Below are 20,766 nucleotides of genomic sequence, written 5' to 3' on the forward strand. Positions count from 1 at the left end.
ACACACACTTGGCTTTGAAAAGAAATTCTCCACAAAGTATGCAGCCTGAAAAGAATTTTTTTAAATCTTGCATTTTAGTAAGCATCAGTATCATTTGCGAGGATTGTGTTTGTTCAGATTAGAAAGAAAATTGATCTATTTCTAATATTGTGAAGGCTTGATTACTTAAGCACCAAAAAGAAAAAAACAGTAAATGCACAGAAGTTTGATCATTTCTGCAATTTTTTCCTATCAGACTATTTTGACATTGTTATACAAGACTGTCATCTTGGTTAAAAAAAAAATTTTTTTTTTTTCCTTTTCTCTTACAAAACTCTTGACTGGTTTGATACTCCCAGGGTTGAGTTTACTCCCACCACTCCAAAAACATAAAATCCTTTTACCTGATTAGCAGCAAATCTGTGTATCTATTTAGCATTTGTGAGGAAGTCTTAGTAGCTTTTCTGTTGGTGGGGGGAGAACCCTGACAAGAGCATCTTATGGGAGGAAGGATTTTAGTTCCCTGCCCCCTCTCCCAGGCTGCAGTCCATCCGGGCAGGGGAGTGTAGGCCCAGGAACAGTATCTGTAAGCAGAAAACAGACAGATGAGAGCCGTGCTAGTGCTCAGCACGGTCCAAGATCCTCTAGCCACAATAAGATGGATCATTCCACACCAATTAACGTAATCATGATAACGCCCAACAGGCATGCCCAGAGGCCGTCTCCCAGGTGATTCTGGATGGCATCACTCAGCATCACAGACATGGAGTAGGGCTGGGGATGAACCGCGTTAGTGGGACCCTTGCCTGCCATGTGCAGCCCCAGCACCACAAAAGCCAAAATGAGGTGGGTGGAGAATTGTATGTGTTACAGTAGGAAATGTGGACTGTTTAATCAACAAAGTTGCAAAACTTTAGGATTTTCCTAAATGCATTAGGATGCCTAGTTATAATCTGGCTAGAATTGATTAAAGTTTCAGTTTCTTACTCAAGTGTGAAGACAGACAGGTGTCCCCGTGTTCTTTGGCTAGCTCCAGTGGTTGCAGCGTTTCTGGTATTCTGAAGCCGTGAAAACGGCCTGTCAGAGCAGTCAGGCATTGCTCAGCTCCTGTGGTAGACACGTGTGTCTTCCCAGCGAGGCAGGGTCACTCATCCCCTCCCCTCTCTCTTTGGAAGACCACACGTTCTAGAAAACCCTTAACTACACTCTCTGCCCAACTGTCTAATCTGGAAAAATTTGACATACGAAGATTTTTACTTAGTTTGCTGATCATGAAATGCATTTGGATCCCAAGATGACAGGAGAAGTGGGAGGACAGGCTGGTTCTGGGAGGGAGGGAGGAGGGAAGGAGGGGGGGAGGAAGGGAAGAGGGGATTTGTGAAGGGGTGATCCTGCCCTGATGCAGAGGTGTGTAGGGATGCTCAGGACCCATACTTACCTGGCCCCAGTCAGACTTCAGGGTTGCACTGGACCCTGAGGTAGAGATGGCCTAGCCAAAAGGTCAGTGCTCTAGGCTTTTACATGCAGGAGAGCACCGTGGGCACAACAAAGATTTGGTACAGGGAAGGGCAAAACAGCAGCTACACATAAGGATCCCGTGGGGAAAGACAATCCACACCAGTCACAAAAAAACCATGCTCTGGAAGCTTCATACACTACAGACACAGTCCCCGGACGGCCACCAGCAGAACTATTGATGCACATGGCGGAAGCTCAGAGCAGCTGGGACCATTGGTGGGAGCAATGCTACCTGAGCTTGCAACGGACACTAGGCTGGTCCGACTCTAGGCTCAACCAGCCAGGATCCTTGCTCATGGCTGTTATAGTGGCCCCCGGAAGGGGCTCCTTTTTACCAAAAATGTATCCTTAACTACTAAAATTTGGGTTGTTTGCTTTGTTTTTGATGTCTGCAATTTCCCAGCTAGAAATGGATGGCTTTTCCCACTGGAGCAGAGTATCCTAAGAGACAAAAGGCAAACATGAAGACAGACAGACATGAAGACAGACAGACATGAAATGGGCGTAGGGGCCGAAATCCTACATCTTCAAAGGGGAGAGACAAGCCTTAACTCATGTCACCCTGGCCTCATTTTTAAGGAGAGCCTTGTGAGCACTGAGTAGACTCCACTGTAAGTGAGGAAGATTGTGTGTGGATAGCTTACTTGAGAAGCCTGGCTAGGGAAAACAGCACTGGCTGTTTTAAAAGCTGGGGCATGGGGATGTGGACCACCATAGTGGAAACTTAACTCCAATATAGAAGAAAAATAAGAAAGAAGGCCAGGGGAGACACCTGTGCTTTTTTGTTTGCTACAGAGAGCAATGCAATCCAGACAGAAGGAATCAGTTATTTATTGCTTTAACTGTCTAGTTTATGTCTACTTGATACAAGCTAGAGTTACCTGAAGAGAGGGTATTTTAACTGGAAAAATAAAATCCATAAGATCCAGCTGTAAGACATTTTCTTTTTTCGTTTGTTTGTTTGTTTGTTTGTTTGTTTGAGACAGAGTCCCTCTGTGTTAGCCATGGCTGTCCTGGACTTGCTTTGTAGACCAAGCTGGCCTCGAACTCACAGTGAGCCACCTGCCTCTGCCTCCTGCGTGCTGGGATTAAATGCGTGCGCCACCATGCCCATAAGACATTTTCTTAATTAGTGGTGGATATAGATAGTGCCATCCTTGGGCTGGTGGTCCTGGGTTCTTATAAGGAAGTAGGCTGAGTAAGCCATGAGGAGCAAGCCAGTAAGCAGCACCCCTCCATGGCCTCTACATCAGCTCCTGCCTCCAGCTTCCTGCCCTGCTTGAGTTCCTGCCCTGACTTCCTTCAGTGATGAACTATGAGGTATGTGTTAGTTAGGGGTTTTATTGCTGTGAAGACACCGTGGAAGCATAAGCCAAATAAACCCTTTTCTCCCCAGCGGGCTTTTGGGTCATGGCTTCATCCTAGGAATAGTAACCCTTAACTATGACACTTTGTTACAAACCATCCCCAGGCTGAGGAACTTTAAACCAACAATAAGGATTTATTTGGTGTGTCTTATGTCTGGGATGAGAGGGGGGCGGGGTTATAGGGGTAGCTATGGGGATGGTCTGGCTGCCTCTGATCTATGAGGTCTGATGCTTCAGACAGAAAACCCAAAGTTTGAGCGCTTCAACCAAGTGACGCTTAACTGCACAGTTGGGCAGCGATTAACTGCACAGTTGGGCAGTGATTAACTGCACATGATTAAGTGAATAAACCACACATTCCCCATTTGTGCTAGCTCCGACACTATGGCGCAGTCACCTGTGTGGCATGTGATATGCTACCACAGGCAGGAAAGACATGGCAGCATATTCCCCATCTGGGTGTGTTATTCCAGCCCATATACCGAAAATGATTCGGAAAGCTACTAGCTTTCAGTAGCACCTGGAATAGAAGGCTTTGTAACAGGTCGAGGCTGCTGTGCAGGCTGCTCTACTGCATGGCCTGGTGGTACTTGAGGTATCCACGGAAGACAGGGATGCTGTTTGGAACCTTCGACGGGTCCTTGGAGGTGAATCACACAGGAGGCCTTGGCAATTTTGGATCAAGACTCTCCTGTCATACCCAGGCAACTATTCTTCCTTTAAAAGGTAGCCTTAGTGGAAGCTGAACATGTGACAATGAGCCATCAAGTTACCACGCACCCTGAGCTGCCCATCATGGGCTGAGTGTTAGCTGACTCTCCAAACATGCACTTGGATGCGCACAGCAGCCATCTATCGTCAGGCGGAAGTGGCAGAAAACGATCGGGCTTATAATCTTCTACCCGGAAACAGTTACCACCAAGTCAGCTAACAGACATTTTAAAGCCACAGGTGACTGAGTACTAATCAGCATTATACAATAGAAGCTGCTCAAGTGTTACCTAATCTAATATTAAGATATGGATGTGTGGGGCAGGGAATGGTGTTTATTTTAGTAAGGCTATTTGGTTCTGCCATATGAATAATATTTAACAATAACTGAGAAAATAGTTTGTACCACACAGCTTCAGGATGGCTGCGCAAGTTCTCATGTGTTCTCAGAGGTCTCTGTCACAAATGGAACACGGCAGATTGCGGAAGTCCTGCCTCAGGCCCAACATGGAGGCTTCCAAACATCTGTAACTCCAATTCCGGAGGGTGTTCTTCTAAACTCTGTGCAAAAAAAGTAGGCATGCACACAGTGCACACACATGCATGCAGGCAAAACACCCATATACAAAATAAATCTAAGCCGGGCGTGCCAGTACAGGCCTTTAATCCCAGCACTCAGCAGAGGCAGGTGTATCCCTGTGAGTTCGAGGCCAGCCTGGTCTACAAAGTGAGCCCAGGATACACACAGAGAAACCCTGTTCTGAAAAGCCAAAATAATTAATAATAATAATAATAATAATAATAATAATAAATCTTTAAAATTTTAAGCAGTAACAGAAAGTGAACTAGACAATATAATCCCATATCTGTTTACTCAGACGCATATTGTGTGGCATGCACACTGAATGGTCATTCCTTCAAAATTGTTCCATCCCCTCTTTGCCCTCAAGTTACCTTAAACATTGGCCTTGACATGTGATAGCTTGCATATTGCCAGGTCATGGCTTCCCTGGCAGCCACGTGTTAAGTGCTAGTAAGGCTTTTTGTCAGGTTTTCAGATTTAGAAAAAGAAATATAAACCGTAGTATTTCATCCCTACTCACACAGTATATGTGTCCATCTTGAGACAGAAATAGCAGAAGTCTCCCACATCCATGCTAAAAAAGCTTTGAAAATGCCTGTTGATTGAATAAGCCGGGGTGATAAGGCAGCTTTTTCCATTGACCTAAAACCAAACTTGACTTTCTAGCATGTCATCAGTATTTCTGGCAACAACATATTTTAAAAATACGGAGGAAGACAGGCAAGAGGGCAGAGGCAAGTGATGCCAAGTCCAGGGCCTGCCTGGCAACTTAGTAAGACCCTCTCTCAAATGGAAATTATGAGACTCTAGCTCAGCATCGGGATAGTGGGTCAGAAGCCAATTCTCAGATCATAAGTAATAGGTAAACAAACAGAAGACAGGGAGGACAGAGTGGTGAGTGTGACTGAAAGATCGATCTGGAAAGAAAGAACAAAGGAACCCTGAGGAGACCTTGGGGTCGTAGAGGTTTGGGGTTCAGGTGAAAGAATGACTCTTGAGAGTCACACAGAAAGGTGCCTGATCCCCGCTAGAGAGAAGAGATGTGCTAACCTGGATTTGTTCTGATATAGGGCAGGCAGGCAGGCATTCACCTCCATTTTCTGTTCTGTAAGACACTAAAATATAAGGACAACTTTTAAAGATAAGGCCCATCATAGCCTGGTGTCAAGTGCTTGTCCAATATATACAAGAGCCTGGTTTCTATCCACAGCTTTAAAAAACAAAAACAAACAAACAAACACCTTTTCTGAAAGGACCCCTGGGTGCAACATGAAGGGTGGCCAGTGGGGACCTGCTCCTTTGCGAAACCAGACAACACATCCCTGAAGCTCCCTGATTTGAAACATCCTCCTACCAGCTCACCAAAAAAACTAGTAAAAGTCTGCTGTTTGCCGGGCATGGTGGCGCATGCCTTTAATCCCAGCACTTGGGAGGCAGAGGCAGGTGGATCTTTGTGAGTTCAAGGCCAGCCTGGTCTACAGAGTGAGTCCAGGACAGTTGAGGCTACACAGAGAAACCCTGTCTTGTTAAAAAAAAAAAAAAAAATATATATATATATATATATACACACACACACACACACACACACACACACACACACACACACACACACATGCAGATATCCACTGTAATAATTAACCTTGATGGTCCACTTGGCTGAATTTAGGACTTTCTAGGAGACTCTGGGCTTGTCTGTGAAGTGTTTCTAGATGTGTTTAGCTGAGAAAGGAAGACCCACACCAAATGTGGGTTGCTTACCACAAGGGCCTGGACTGACTATAAAGAAGGAAGGAAGGCAAGTAGACCATGCCTGACTCCTGGCTTCCTGGCTGTGTAAGCAAGGTGGCCGACCAGCTGCCTCATAACTGCAGTTGTCTGCCTTCCCCACTGTGGATAGAAATAAACCCTGACACCTATACACTCTTGATAAAGTACAGCTTAAGACTATCAAAAAGCTAAATGTCTTCTAGGGTATTTTAGTTCTCTACTGGCCCTGATTGGGTTGTTTCGGTTTTGTTGTTGTTTTGGTTTGTTTTTTGTTGTTGTTGTTGTTTTGGTTTGTTTGTTTATTTGTTTTTTTATCACATGCTGTATACACAGTTCTCACTCACTTATGCAGCATGCTTTCGATACCACTGACATTTATAACGTGAAAGGGCCCTTGAGCTTCTCAAGTCGCCTGGCAAAGAACCTGCTTCTCCTCGTTTATAAGTTGCTTATCACGCATAGAGCAGCGTGCTTCAACTAAGGGAGCCACTAAGCTCTGCTCAGATGCTGTTGCTCTCTGTGAGTCATGAGCTTTTTTAAAACCTTCAACAACATCTGGTGGCTTATATAAGGAGAGAGGATGTTCTTTACAGTCAGTGATTTCTCTGGACTGCGAGTTTCTGCACCTGGCAGCCTTCCATTTCCTTCTTGAGTGGCTGCTCTCTTTGTGCAGTCAGACAGGCATCTTCCTTCTCCCCGGGAAGATGAACACATGCAGAACTCAGTCAAATGCCGCACCATAGACTTCTGCAGTGACTGATTCCTGGATCTCTGGTATTAAAAGTTAATCCAATCTTAAGCAAAATAAAAACAGCCAGGCGTGGTGGCGCATGCCTTTAATCCCAGCACTCCGGAGACAGAGGCAGGTGAATCTTTGTGAGTTCGAGGCCAGCCTGGTCTACAGAGAGCATTCCAGGACAGCCAGGGCTGTTACACAGAGAAACTGTCAACTGTCTTGAAATACGAAGAAAGAAAGAAAGAAAGAAAGAAAGAAAGAAAGAAAGAAAGAAAGAAAGAAAGAGAAAGGGAAGGAAGAAAGGAAGGAAAGAATGAAGAACTAGAATTGAATTCAAAGAAATAAATCCCTATGTTGTACATGTCGGTGAGAAATGCAGTGTGTCCTTTTTGTTTGCTTTGGTTTGGGCTATGTTCTTGGGACAGAATCTCACTCTGTAGCCCAGGCTGGCTTCAAATGTATAGCTATTCTTCTACCTTACCTCCCCGAAGCTGGATGACAGCTAATATGCCTGGTTTATAATGCTTTTCCTTACAGAGACACTTACATGAAGAGTCTTTGTGCGCTCTCTGATAACTACTACAAAGGAGACAAAATTTACGTTTTTCCAAAATACATCTCTAGGTAAACTTTTTTTTCTACCCAGATGTTTTTCTCATCCCTTCTGTTTCACAATCCCTCAGACAGGAATAAAATGTGCATAGTACTCATGCAGCTGGCGGGTGCTAATAATGTCGCAGGGCTTCAGGGTTTCCCTGAGTTTGTGCTTGAGTCTAGACTCTCCTTATTCTTTAAAATGGCAATGGGGAAAGCAAGTTTGCTGCTGGGAAGGGACTGTAGGCCTTTGCAAAGGCCTTTAAACCTTTCTGCCGTTACTACCTCAGGCAGAAAAGAAGTAGCATTAACCGCAGCCACTGTTCTCCACGTGTCTTCATGTCCATTCTTCGGGGGGAAAGGGAGGGGTGGGAAGCCAGGAGTTGAAAAAAATCTGTAATGAAACTGGTATAACAATGAGATAATAATTGACTCAAGATATTTAAAAGGATCAAAACGGCTCTGAAATAAGATGATGTTAAATTCCACTTTAGGATGGCCATAAATTAATATCGATTATAAATCATATGTTCAACAAAAACTACTTTATATTTATCTTTCCCTAGAATCAATTTGTCTTACTAATAAATGGATAGGCCAAATTTGGTGGTTTGAAAGAATTTAGTAAATGTAATGTTTCTACAGCCTTTGCAGTATTTATTTCAGAATATTTCCTTAAATACCAAACACTGCCAACAAGTCTAAAAGGAAAACAATTTTGTTTAAGGTAATTTGTTTTGTTTTTCAAGGAAATGAGCATATACAGTGACGATGCTGCCAGAATGTTCTTTGAGGTCTTGGCACAGTTTGAAGTGTTAGTGATCTGGTAAATCATCATAAGCAAAGCACCCCCTCCACTGCCCTCCCCACTGCCCCGCCCCCTCCACCAGACCTCAGCTGTACTCATTCTTCCCTGGCCAACACTGTGCCTCCACTTAAGAAATTACTCTTTCCTAGGACATCCATATTTGTAGCAGCAAATGTTCATAATAGCTAAGAAGTGGAGACAACCCAATCACTTGTCAAGGGCATTGATGGATGAATAAACAAAATCTGGGATGTATGTACAATGGGGTATTCAACCCCCAGAGTACAACAACAAAGGATGGGGATGTTGGTCATTTGGCTGACATTTTTTGATTGTCCAACATTCCTGAGGCCCTGGGATTGATTCCCAGCATGCTGCACACCAGTAATCCTGGCGCTTGAAATGGAGAAAGGAAGATTGAAAGTTCAAAATGTCCTTGGCTATGTAGGGAGTTTGAGAACAGCCTGGGCTGCACGAGACTCAGAAAGAAAGAAAGAAAGAAAGAAAGAAAGAAAGAAAGAAAAGAATAAAGAAAGAATGAGCTCAATAAAAAAATTGTAAAGAAGAAAAAATGAAGGAAAGGAAAGGAAAAGGAAACACTGCTGCAACATAAACAAACCTGGAATAAAACATACCAAAAGAGGGCTGGAGAGATGGCTCAGAGGTTAAAAGCACTGCCTGCTCTTCCAAAGGTCCTGAGTTCAATTCCCAGCAACCACATGGTGGTTCACAACCATCTATAATGAGATTTTGTGCCCTCTTCTGGCTTGCAGGTGTACAATCAGACAAAACATTGTATACAAAATAAATAAGTAAAGTCTTTTTTAAAAATGCCAAATGAAACAAGCTATTCAGCGAGATGCAACACTATATGATGCTCTTCCTACAAGGCGTCTAAACACATACGAGATATAAGTGAAGCCATAGGCAGCACATAGAGTGGTCTTTGCCAGCAGCTGGGTGTGCTGATTGGCTATGGAGTCTCATGTCTACCCATAAAAACACTCTAAAATTTTGCGTGTGTGTACCTAATGCTACATACTGTGTACCCCGAAAACGCTTAAGATGGTAAGCTTTGGTATGTGTTTGCTATCAGGATTATAAGGAAATACTTCATCAGAAGGGATTTTAACTCTGTAAATTTATTTTGCTTTTACATTTTTCCACAGTGGTGAGAAATGAACGGAAACCTGTTGTCTCCAGACAACCAAAAAAACCACCACATGTGAACTTCTTCTATTGCTGAATTGCATTGCTAGCAAACAATTGACACTGCCCAGATCGGAAGGAATTTGCAAGTAAATTGCCAGATTTCGGGCAAGAGGATGCTTAGAAATGAAACCGGGACGTAACCGAGCCTCGTGCTTCTCTAAAAAGCTATTGAAAACTGCAATTACCTCCTATCTTCCCTCATCTGGAGAAGTATGTCTTCTCAGGGTTCAGCAGCGGCATGGACACCCCACCTTTAAAGTGGAAAGAGTGGAGGAGTGTCCCGAGGGATGCAGCGTTTCTGCTCTTCTCTGCGCCACTGGGGTCCTGGTCTGTTGTGTGGGTGTTTAAGGCAGAGTCCAAGTGACTAAGAACTGTCTCAGACACTCCCACATGCAACATTTAAGAACCTGGCATTTAGCTCAGCTCCTAATCTGCAGCTGGTGCTCACAGACTTCAGGCAGCTGAAGAACTCCCCTTCTGGGCTGGAACCGGCACTCGCACCGGCCTGCGCTGGTGATTCCCTGCCCGCCCCACATCTCTTCCCTGGGCAGTCACCGGTCCTCTTCCTAGTCCTCTTTGCCACCCCTATCCCCCTCCTCTCTCCCTCCTCCTCCTCCCCTCGTCCCCCCCCCCACCGCGCCCCCACCTCCTCCTCAGCATGCCACCACATCCTCTACCACTGAGCCTCACTCCAGGCCTTCCCATTTTTATGATGAAGGAGTTAGAACGTTTCTTTGTTTCCAAAATACAGTAATTGTGTGTTCCTAGGTTCTTGGGTGTAACTAAACCTCCCAAAGTTTAAAACTAATGAGGTTTTTTTTTTTAATAGGACAGACACCTAGACTTACCAAAAAAATGCAGATCTTTCCTTCGCATTATTTCCTGCTTATGCGTATTATTTAATTGCTGCTAGACACTAGTCTCTCTCCGTTGGAATCGCCCTTTAATATCTTAGATAAAGACCCTTTAAGACTGATGAGGGCCATCTTGACAACCAACTAAATATTAGCTATGTAATGAGCCAAGAGTACATAGATTTTGCCTCGCTTGTGAAAATGAACTAACCAACAACCGTTCAAGTATGTTATTTCCCAAAGCACATACAGACGTGTGCCCAAGCGAGTTCCCAAGGGATCCACCCCATTCTTCCCTGTGACTGGCCAGCTGGATGCTGGTGGCCCACAGGCAGAGGTGGTTGGCACTTTGGCCCACTTTGCCTTGGCCCACAGAGACTTCTGCGTGCTTACCTGACTGCTGGACGCACACTTGGCCCATCTGCAGAGGTTCCATGGCTTGTTGGTAATCCCAGCTAGCTCCTGGCTTTGTGTCTGCCTCCATTACCCACCGCTACATGACCCCACACCTACCTGTGACCATAGGGCGTACCTCAGTCATCCCATCCTTCTCCTACATGCCTTCCTGGCCCAGTGACCTCGGGGGTACTCTAACTGTATATCCACTTCCTAGATAGCAACAAACTGACCAAATCTCCCTCCAGTCCCCCTAGACACTCATCCTCTATGTATTAACACGTCATCTTGCTTCTCTAGAAGTCCTGCGTATAATGAAAGAAGTAAGCCAGCCCCTTTCTCCATTGCTAATAGTGTTTTCTAGGATAGGAGGTGGAGGATCAGGGCACACAGGCTTCAGAAACAAGCGGGCTTGTGTCTGCGTCTAGGTTTATCACTGACTAACCAGTGGCTTAACCCGCTGGGCTTCAACTAGATGGAGCTAATCCCTCTTTCTCCGTGTGGTGTGGGGTTAAGTGGGTTAATAGATGTGAAGTCCTCAGTAGTTAGTGGTACTCAAGGACGTTACATACAAATGTATGGTCACTTGTAAATACTTCATCTGGCATTTTCCTTTTATTAATTCTCAATATTCTTTTTATCTCAGTTCTTGCATTTCACAAAATACTTCAAACAGCTAAGAATTTATTTTGTGTATGTGTGGCTTTTTCAAGACAGGGTTTCTTTGTATAGCCTTGGCTATCCTAGACTCACTTTGTAGACCAGGCTGGCTTCGATTTCACAGCAATCCACCTGCCTCAGCTTCCCAAGTGCAGAGATTAAAGCCGTGTGCCACCGTGCCTGGGACTAGCAAGCATTTCTATGGAAGATGCTATAATTTGGTTCTGAAATGTCTTCCAAAGGTTCATGTGTTGAAGGTATGTTTCTTAGATTGGCGCTAACAGAAGGTTCTGGAAACATGTTATGGGAGCCTTGAGAGGTTTTGGATAATTGGGTATAAGCTCCAAAAAAACCTGTGAGACTCATCTCTCTCCTCTCTCTTCTTCCCTCCCTTCCTCCCTTCCCTCCCTCCCCCCCTCCCTGTACTTCTGGGCTGCCTTGTCCACCACACACTCTGGTTCACTGGACTGGAACTCACTTTGTAGACCAGGCTGGCCTCAAACTCACAGAGATCCGTCTGCCTCTGCCTCCCAGAGTGCTAGGATTACAGGCGTGGGCCACTGCACCTGGCTCACCACGCACTCTGACATGATGCATTGCCCAGCTACAACTGTGAAAGCAAATAGAATCCTCTGATCATGGACTGAAACATCCAAAACTGAGAGCCAGGATAAACACTTCTTCTTTATTAGCTCGTTGTCACAGGTATTTTCTTACAGTAGGGAGAAGATGACAAACATACTAAGTAAGATTTCTTGAACCTTGGTTTCATCATTAAAATACAGAGTTTGAGCTTCTGAAGTCACTCATATTCAAATTATGGCTAAAATAGTTATAGGGCTGTTTTTAATATGAACAGATGGCTCTTTTAAGTACAAATTGTTTTGGCAATCATCTTTGAACTGATTATAATCTTAAACTTTCTAAAAGAAGTTTCCGTTTGTAATCAAGAAACCAGAGCTGGGCGGTGGTGGCGCATGCCTTTAATCCCAGCACTTGGGAGGCGGAGGCAGGTGGATTTCTGTGAGTTCAAGGCTAGCTTGGTCTACAAAGTGAGTCCAGAACAGCCAAGGCTACACAGAGAAACCCTGTCTCAAAAAACCAAAAAACAAAAAAACAAAAAACAAAAAAACCCAGGGTGTTTCGTTATATCATTTCCACAGAGTAGAAGCCCTGGGAGAGGTCCTCTGTCCTTACTAAGCCAACACCACAATCTCGGAAACAACTCTGTTGGCAGAACTTTCAAAAAGAAAGTGTGCCAGCTGACAGGAGAGCAAAAAGAATTTTTTGAAAAGCTTTTTAGATGTATATATTTTATTTTACGTGTGTTAGTGTTTTGCCTGCATGTGTGTATATGCACCACCTGTTTGCAATGCCCTCAGGCACCAGAAGTTGGCATCAGATCCCTAGAACTGAGGTACAGATGGTTGTGCACTGTGGATGCTGGGAGCTGCATCTCACTCTTCTGCAAAGGTAACAGGTATTCCTAGCTGCTAAGCCACCTCTCTGGTACCAGGGATTTTAATCTCATCACATACAATCCTTTAAATAGTATAACACAGTAGACACCCACCCTCCCTTATCAAAGAGAAGCAAAGAAGTGAGACGCTAAAGCCGGGACTCTGAACTTCTACAACACTGATACCCGATCTAGGCCCCAGTGGATCCTACCTAGCTCTTACTCTGCTTACTTGTCTTTACGTATCTGGAAACACAAATAGACAAAAGAGCCTTACTGTGTAGCTTCAGAGGATAAATAATTAATAAAACACAGGCTATTGGTAATAGCAGACTTTAAGGTTCCTATAATCAATTTGGGACAAAGAAGTGAAGATCAAGAGCTAGCTTTACTTGCTCACCCTTGTCCTGAGTTGCCCTTGTCACTGAGACAAAGCTGCTAAGCTGCCAACATTTGGAAATGCCCACTGCAGAATCAAAGGGCCTTCAAATTTCTATGGGGTCCAGAGAAGTATTTTTTAATGTAAGACACATTAGGCAAAGCCACATAGTGAGCTAAGGCCCTAAAGGAAGTCCTGGGGTTCAGCATGCTTCTCCTTCATTCCTAACATGATGGTGCAAATAATAGTCCCAAGAGTTGTCCACACCCTCGCTCCCAGAATTTCTTCTGCTGCTGCTGCTGCTGCTGCCACTGCCGCCACTACCGACACTGCCGCCACCGCTGCCACTGCCCTTGGCAGAAAGGGGTTTTCTAGTATGATTAAAGTATGGATTCTGAGACAGGGAGAGTCTCCTGGATTATCCAGATTGGCCCAGTATACTCACAGGGGTCCTTATGATGGGAGAAGAAGAGGCAAAGAAAGAAAAAAAGATGATGGGAAAGGGATCAGATTCACCAGCAGAGGTGCTTGAAGGTATGGCAGGACCAGCTGTGAGGATGGAGGAAGAGCACATAAGCCTGTACCCAAGCTTGCCCATTTTTTTTTCTTCTTTTTGGTCTTTCGAGACAGTGTTTCTCTGTGTTATCTTGGCTGTCCTGGACTTGCTTTGTAGATCAGGCTGGCCTCCAACTCACAGCAATCCACCTGCCTCTGCCTCCAGAGTGCTGGCATTTTTTAAGGCAGAATTCTGTCTGTGGTGGAAATGAGGATATTTCTCCCAGTGGCTCCTTTGCCACACTTGAAGCCATCTCCATAAAGAGGTTCTTTGATGCTCATCATCCACTGTGAGGTAGGCTGGGTGTTGCCAGGAGTTAACTTGTCTGATTGTCAATGAATCTTTAAAATATTAAAAACATTTTAAAATGCCATATTCTATAGGTCTCTGAGGTTTCTAAAGACCTTATCTAACTATTTGCCCTTATCTTTCTGTAGGACCATATCTGTCTGTTGCACCTAGGATGTATATTCTTGTGATAAAAATAGACTAGTAAATAATTGATAAGACTATTATTTGACCAACTAACAATTAACTTGTATAACGTATTTATCCTAAACAGCCCGCAATAGCACTTTCAAAGTATCGGAAGTAAACCTTGCATTATAACTGAGTTATACGGGTACAATACCTCATATTAGAGTAGAAATACATATAATGTGTGTGGAGAATAATCTTACATCTAAGGCAGTAAGCTGAGGAGTAGATTCACTAAGCTACCTTTTGTTCTATCCTCCCTATATATTTCTATATTCCCCATTCTTTCTTTTCAGCCCCTATCTCCAAACCTAACAATGGAAGATAAAGGAAAAGAGAGACATCCCTGAGTCCAACCTTGTTTTCTCTCTAAATAAGACTAATAAAGCCAGGCGTGGTGGCGCACACCTTTAATCCCAGCGCTCGGGAGGCAGAGGCAGGCGGATCGATGTTGAGTTCGAGGCCAGCCTGGTCTACAAAGTGAGGCCAGGACAGCCAAGGCTGCACAGTGAAACCCTGTCTCAAACAAACAAACAAACAAACAAAAAGACTAATAGTAATTTATAACCAACTTCCATTGAAAATAACTCTCTATAGCCCAAGAAAACAACCAAACACCTACCCAACCCCCCCCCCCCTTAAAGGAAATGAGGCATTGTTCTCTTAAGGTTTCTTATGGCTGATTTGGGATGAATAATACTTTTGTAGGGGCCCGAATAAAAATGGGGAAATGATTAAACAAGCTAGGAATAGCATTTATGGTCCAGTTTCTAAATGTTGAGAAATTCCAGGCTTAATTAGAGTCCTGTTTGGGACAGTCTGAAACCCTGGACCAATTTGGATTGGAAGCATTCTTCAAAGCTGTCTTGGGGGCTGTCTTGTTCTGATGAGGAACAGCAACTGAAGCACTTGGTGCTGGAACATGAAGGATGCAGGATGTCGGTGTCCAGTATCCTGAGAGGAATGAATCCTGTCAGGTCTGATCCAATGTCAGTATCCAGTTCTTTTGCTCTGAAAACATATAATTTCTCACAAGCATTATACAATCCTAAAATTATAAATGTGTGTGATGCACAGAACAACTCAGGCTGGTTCTCTGTTCTTTGTATGAGCAGAAAAAAGGACATCTGTAAATCTTCATTCATGCCATACGAAGAATGGCATCTAATAATAGTTCACAGGGATTCTGTAGCCAACAAGAAGCATTGTCTATGCCTAGACACTCATGTCTCAGCCAGGCTCAGAGCTGTTCCCACATAGTGGGATTAGCAATATAAGTTACCTGCTTGTTCTGCAGTTTAAATTCTTCACATCCCAACTCACATTTTTGTTTTTAGCTCTTTTGTTTTAACTCCTTGATGATGACATTGATCATGCTCCTTTATTTCACAGTGGAGGAAGTGAGCTGTAGAAGAGTGCAAGTACTTCTTCAGGTTGCGTTCCTGTGCGTTTGTGTGTGTGTGTGCACGCGCGCATGTGTGCGCGTGCGCATGTATTGTATGTGTTTCTGGATCTATGTCTGGATGTGTATAGGTGTGTGAATGCTTGTGTGTATCTCTATGTGTCTATCTGTGTGTGTGTCCCTGTCTGTCTCTGTCTATATGTATGTGTCTGTCTTTATGTGTATCTGTATCTTTCCGTGTGGGGGTGTCTCTGTGCATGTGTCTATCTCTGTATGTGTGTGTGTGTCTATCTATGTCTGTGTGTCTGTGTGTGTGTGTGTCTGACTGTCTCTCTGTCTCTCTCTCTCTCTCTCTCTCTCTCTCTCTCTCTCTCTCTCTCTCTCGGGGCATGTACTCCATGGCACACTTGCAGACGTCGACTCATGAGCATCTAGGGACTCTGCTGTTTCTGCTTCTTATCTCGCATCAGCAGTGCTGGGATTACAGATGTGCTCCTCACCCGGCTTTTATGCCTATCCTGGTGACTCGAACTCAAGTCCTCATACTTGTGTAGAAAGCACATGTACCCAGTAAGTACCTGCCCAGCCCCACATCTTCCATTCTCCCTCTCTTCCTCCCATGATCCTCTCAGGATTGAGAGCTCCAGACACAGAACCCGTCGTGTAGGTCCTTGAATGCAATGTCTGGGACTATTAACTCCCAAATTAGCCTGACCCCAAACTGTCACAGGGAGAGGGAGAGAGGCAGATGGGAAGCCTGGCTGTTCTAGCGCCTCTAAGCCTCACTTGACAGGATCCTGAGAGTTTCTTGGGTGCTCTCACACTGCTGAAGACACCGTGGGCCACATACATGTCCTAACCCAGAGTATCACTTGTCTTCTAACAGCATAGATAAGGTGATATTGGAAGAAAGCAAGACTAGTAGAAAACAAAGGGATAGCAATAAAGAAAACACACACACACACACACACACACACACACACACACACACACACACAGAGCCACTTCTAAATATAACAATTTCTGAATTTCAGCCATCTGATTGTAAGGAATGCTCCTTAGAAAAAGAATATCAACATTCTCCAAAGACATCATGCATATCAAGCACCCAGTCCATGCTTTGATACAATTGAATTGGTTTGTTTGAAGAACTGACTCTCTGCTCTGGCTTATTTTAGTCTAGATACAGCCACTGTCCCAGAAGCAGGCAGTTCTGGTCGCTCTGCCCTTCAACAAAGATGGGGTAGTTATTTTATTATTAAAATGCAGACCTCTGTACGAGGCCCAATCCTGTATATAATTGCACCACTAGGGAGACCAAGGCAGGAGGATGACAGGCTATAGGCCACCCTGAGCTACATAGTGAGACACTATCTAACCTCTCTACCTCCTGCCCTAATACAACCATTTTCATTGGCCAAGTCCCCTTTGAACTGTTTCGGATCCTTCCTGGTAAGTGTAGAGCAGAAGAATTAGTCCTTCCTCCCAGTGGGTCCCAAGCTCCTCCACTCAGGCAGCCCTTGCCTATGACTAGCTGAGGGTGGCCTGATAATAGTCTTCCAATGTCTTAGCCAGTGATGCCCACAATAAAAACAGTTCAGTTGGCTGGGTGTGCTGGCGTGTGTGTGTGTGTGTGTGTGTGTGTGTGTGTGTGTGTGTGTGTGTGTGTGTGTGTTGTGTATTTCCAATACTAAAAAGGCTGGGGCAGATGACCAAAATCTCAAAGTCAATCTGGGCTACATAGTGAGGCCCTATCTCAACAAATCGAAGGAGGTCTAGGAACCATACAACACCATTGTACATCTGTAATGGTGTTGTCCTAAATGTTCCCCAAAAGCCCATGTGCCAGAGGCTTTTTCCTCAGTCTACAGTGCTATTGGGAGGTAGGAGAACCTTTAAGGGATGGGATCTACTTGCATGAAGTTAGGTCTTTGGCATCATACTCTGAATGGGGACATTGGGGCATAGCTCACTTCTCTCTTACTTCCTGTGCTGCCATGAAGTAAGCTACCACCATGATATATGGTAGAACCCCAGGTTCAAGGCAAGGGCCTAGTGACCAGGAGCTGACACCTCTGAAAATCTGAACCTAAACAAGCCTTTCCTCTTTTTGGTTGATTTTTCCCAAGTATTCCCCCACAGCCATAGAAAGCTGACTAACAAACCATGCCTAAAGTGGGGGTAAGGCACCAGCAAGGTTCCCCAGCTCCTAGCCAACAGAGTGAGAAGACCAATAAGTGGGTTCCTGTTTCTCCCATCTGGCCTGTAACAGGGTACAATGAGCTCAGTGACTACTTTCTCCCTTAAACATGCATGAAACATGCAAATTGATTATTTGCTGCACGTAGGAAGGTTTTCAGTGATGTTGAGATGTAGGTTTTCTTCTATAATTGTTGTGACAAGCATATTTGCTTTTAAAAAAAAGAAGAAAAGCATGCTTAGAGCATGCCAGTCATGCCCTGGAAGCCCAGCACCACGCTGTAGAGCTCTCTCACGCTCCTGACTGGATTTACGCCTCTCATTTAACAGTCTCAGGATGACTGGTGGTGGCCAACTGTGGTCTTCTGGGAAGGCAAGCAAGGTATGTGTTTGTTTTGCCTATAACTGGCCTCATCTCTTACCTATCAAACCAGGGTAGATTCTTCAGCGTCTCAAATGGCGAACAGTTGCTACCTTCAGGTATGGCAGGAATGTTGTAAAAGTTGGTTTGTCTTCATGAGGTCATCCTCATGGCTTGTTAGTACATGGTCTGTGGCCCCTCCACACAGACCTGCTTACTGCCAGTGATCAGTGGCCCCCCCCCTTTACCACCCCACACCTCCACCACTGCCTTGACTTCTAGGCATGAATGGCAGCTTTCCCCTTTCTCCAGACTCACAGATCTCTTCTCTGTGTGCTTTGGAGTCACCACTATCCCAGGAAGATTATCCTGGAGGTCTGGTTGTCTCTGTTCCTACACTTTCCCCAAACTCACAGGGCGGAAAAGGTCTTTAAGATGCCCATCCGTACAGGCTTGTGTCCACTATGTGCCCACAGGTTTAAATGCAAACTTGGAGCCAGAGAAATCTTATCTTGAGTTTCTTTCCCATCAATTCCCTGCCAACACAGGCACTGGAAAACACTGGGACTCTCAACAATTTAGCCAAGTTCACACTTTGGTTTAAATGTGCCCCTGAGGTCCATGTGCTCTTTACATGTGACAAATGGCACTAAGTGGGCTTGCTCTTTTAGAGGGATACAGCGTAGACCTCACTTTTAATCCTGTCACCATCTTGAACCCCCATGTGTGGTATAAGTCAGGACATGGTGATTCACGCTCCTCTTACGAGAGTTCCCAGCCCAGAGCACCGTTTGGTCCCCACAGTGTTCCCTCCAGCCTGCTTCCTCTCTTCCCATTGTCACTGTTGGACCCCACCAAGACAGTCCTGACATCTAGAACATTCTTGATGTATGTAAGCTGTTCAGGAGATGGTAGTGATATGACGAGTTGGCCAGTCAGCCGTTCCCTGGGCACACGACTTTCTGGAGGGTTTGTCTGGAAGTAAGCAGGCTTGCTGGGGCTACAAGTCCCTGCCTGTGCAGTCTCGTCTCAGACTAACTCTTAGAAGGACACCTACAAGACTCTTGGAGACTTCTTTCCTGCTCAACTCTGTGCCTGTGCTTCCTGACCTCAGAACTCTCTAATGGCGATGGCAGAGCTGACCATTTCATCATAGACGTGAGAGCCTCCCACACTAGTGGAATGCTCTTCGACACACACAGTGCTTTCCTGGGAGGCTCTGGGTGCACATTTCATAGGACTCTTGAGGTGTGAGTTTGGCTAAGGTACCAGGGACTGAGAATGGTTCCCACTCACAGGGTTCTTAGGAAGACTCTAGGAATCACAACCCAGACAGTGACATAAATGCTCAGCCGATGCTCATTAGCATTATTATATTAGAGAGCCTTTTCTACCCCAAGTCTCAATAGAGCCTTCACCCACGTGACCATAAAGCTCAGGCAGAGCAGGGAGCAGCCAGCAACTTGCTGAGAAACACAGAAGCCGGGGGTGTCTCCTGCCAGTATTTCTTGGCAATGGCAGTGAATTGTGAGCATCTAATGTCAGAAGGGCTTATAAGTGAAACAGCTTCTAACATCTCTACAGCATTTTTACCACATAATTTTGTATGGGCATAAAAAATAGAGTTTTGCCTGGCGTGGTGGCACATGCCTTTAATCCCAGCACTTGGAAGGTAGAGGCAGGTGGATCTCTGTGAGTTCGAGGCCAGCCTGGTCTACAAAGCAAGTCCAGGACAGCCAAGGCTACACAAAGAAACCTTGTCTCAAAAAATAAAAACCAGTTTTAATTATATCTTATGCGAGAGAGAGAGAGAGAGAGAGAGAGAGAGAGAGAGAGAGAGAGAGAGAGAAAGGAGGAGGAAGAAGAAGAGAAAGAAGAAAGAAAGAAAGAAAGAAAGAAAGAAAGAAAGAAAGAAAGAAAGAACGAACCACATCCCACGTATCTTTTCATGCATGTCTTTCATTCCCAATAGAAAGTGGGCTTCTAAAATCATGACCCCTGGTGGAGGGTCTCTTGGTCAGGTGGAGCTGGCCAGTAAAGCCCGCTGTTACTGCAGGAAATGAGTGCATTGTGTTGCAGGCTATTTGTTGCTCCATTGTTTCCCAGGCACGGGCCTGTGTGGGAATGTTTGTCCTCTAGCACACACTGCAGCCATTGTGTCCTCTGCAACATCCTACATGCAGCTGTGAACACTTGTCCCCGGGCCAGTTTCTGGGCTGTGGAATTCACTCAGAAAGGAACTCTGTGAGCCACATACCAAGGCAGGGCCCTGCTTTTCTCTGGGACTGCCTTGCGCTTTCCAACATTCCTCTTTCTACTTGTCCAAGAACAACAAGTAAATAGAAGGTCTCTTTGATGTATGCACCCTAGGATATTCAGAGGTGAGACTTCTGGGGAAGCAATTTCCAATCTGTACAAAGAATCGCCATTCACAACTTTCTGACCCAAAGCAGGGCTAGTGATGCCCACGTGGCCAGGTATAGCTTTGGCCTATGGCAGCTGCTTCCTATACCAAGCACTCTTGGTGCCACTGTCTCTGGGGCCACATGGTGTCCCCATAGAAACAGCATCTAGGGGATGACATCATCCTAGCCAGAAGCCTAAGGCTGCTGCGCAGTATGTCTCTGAAAACTCTGTGGTCCTTTTCACATTTCCTTCAGCTAGCAGGAGTGTCATGTTTAAATCATAGGACAGGAAATATTGGTTCCCCGGGCTTGAGATGTGTGTCCAGGAAAACAAGGCTGTGAG

The sequence above is a fragment of the Acomys russatus genome, chromosome 9, assembly GCF_903995435.1.
Source record: "Acomys russatus chromosome 9, mAcoRus1.1, whole genome shotgun sequence".
NCBI lineage: Eukaryota > Metazoa > Chordata > Mammalia > Rodentia > Muridae > Acomys > Acomys russatus.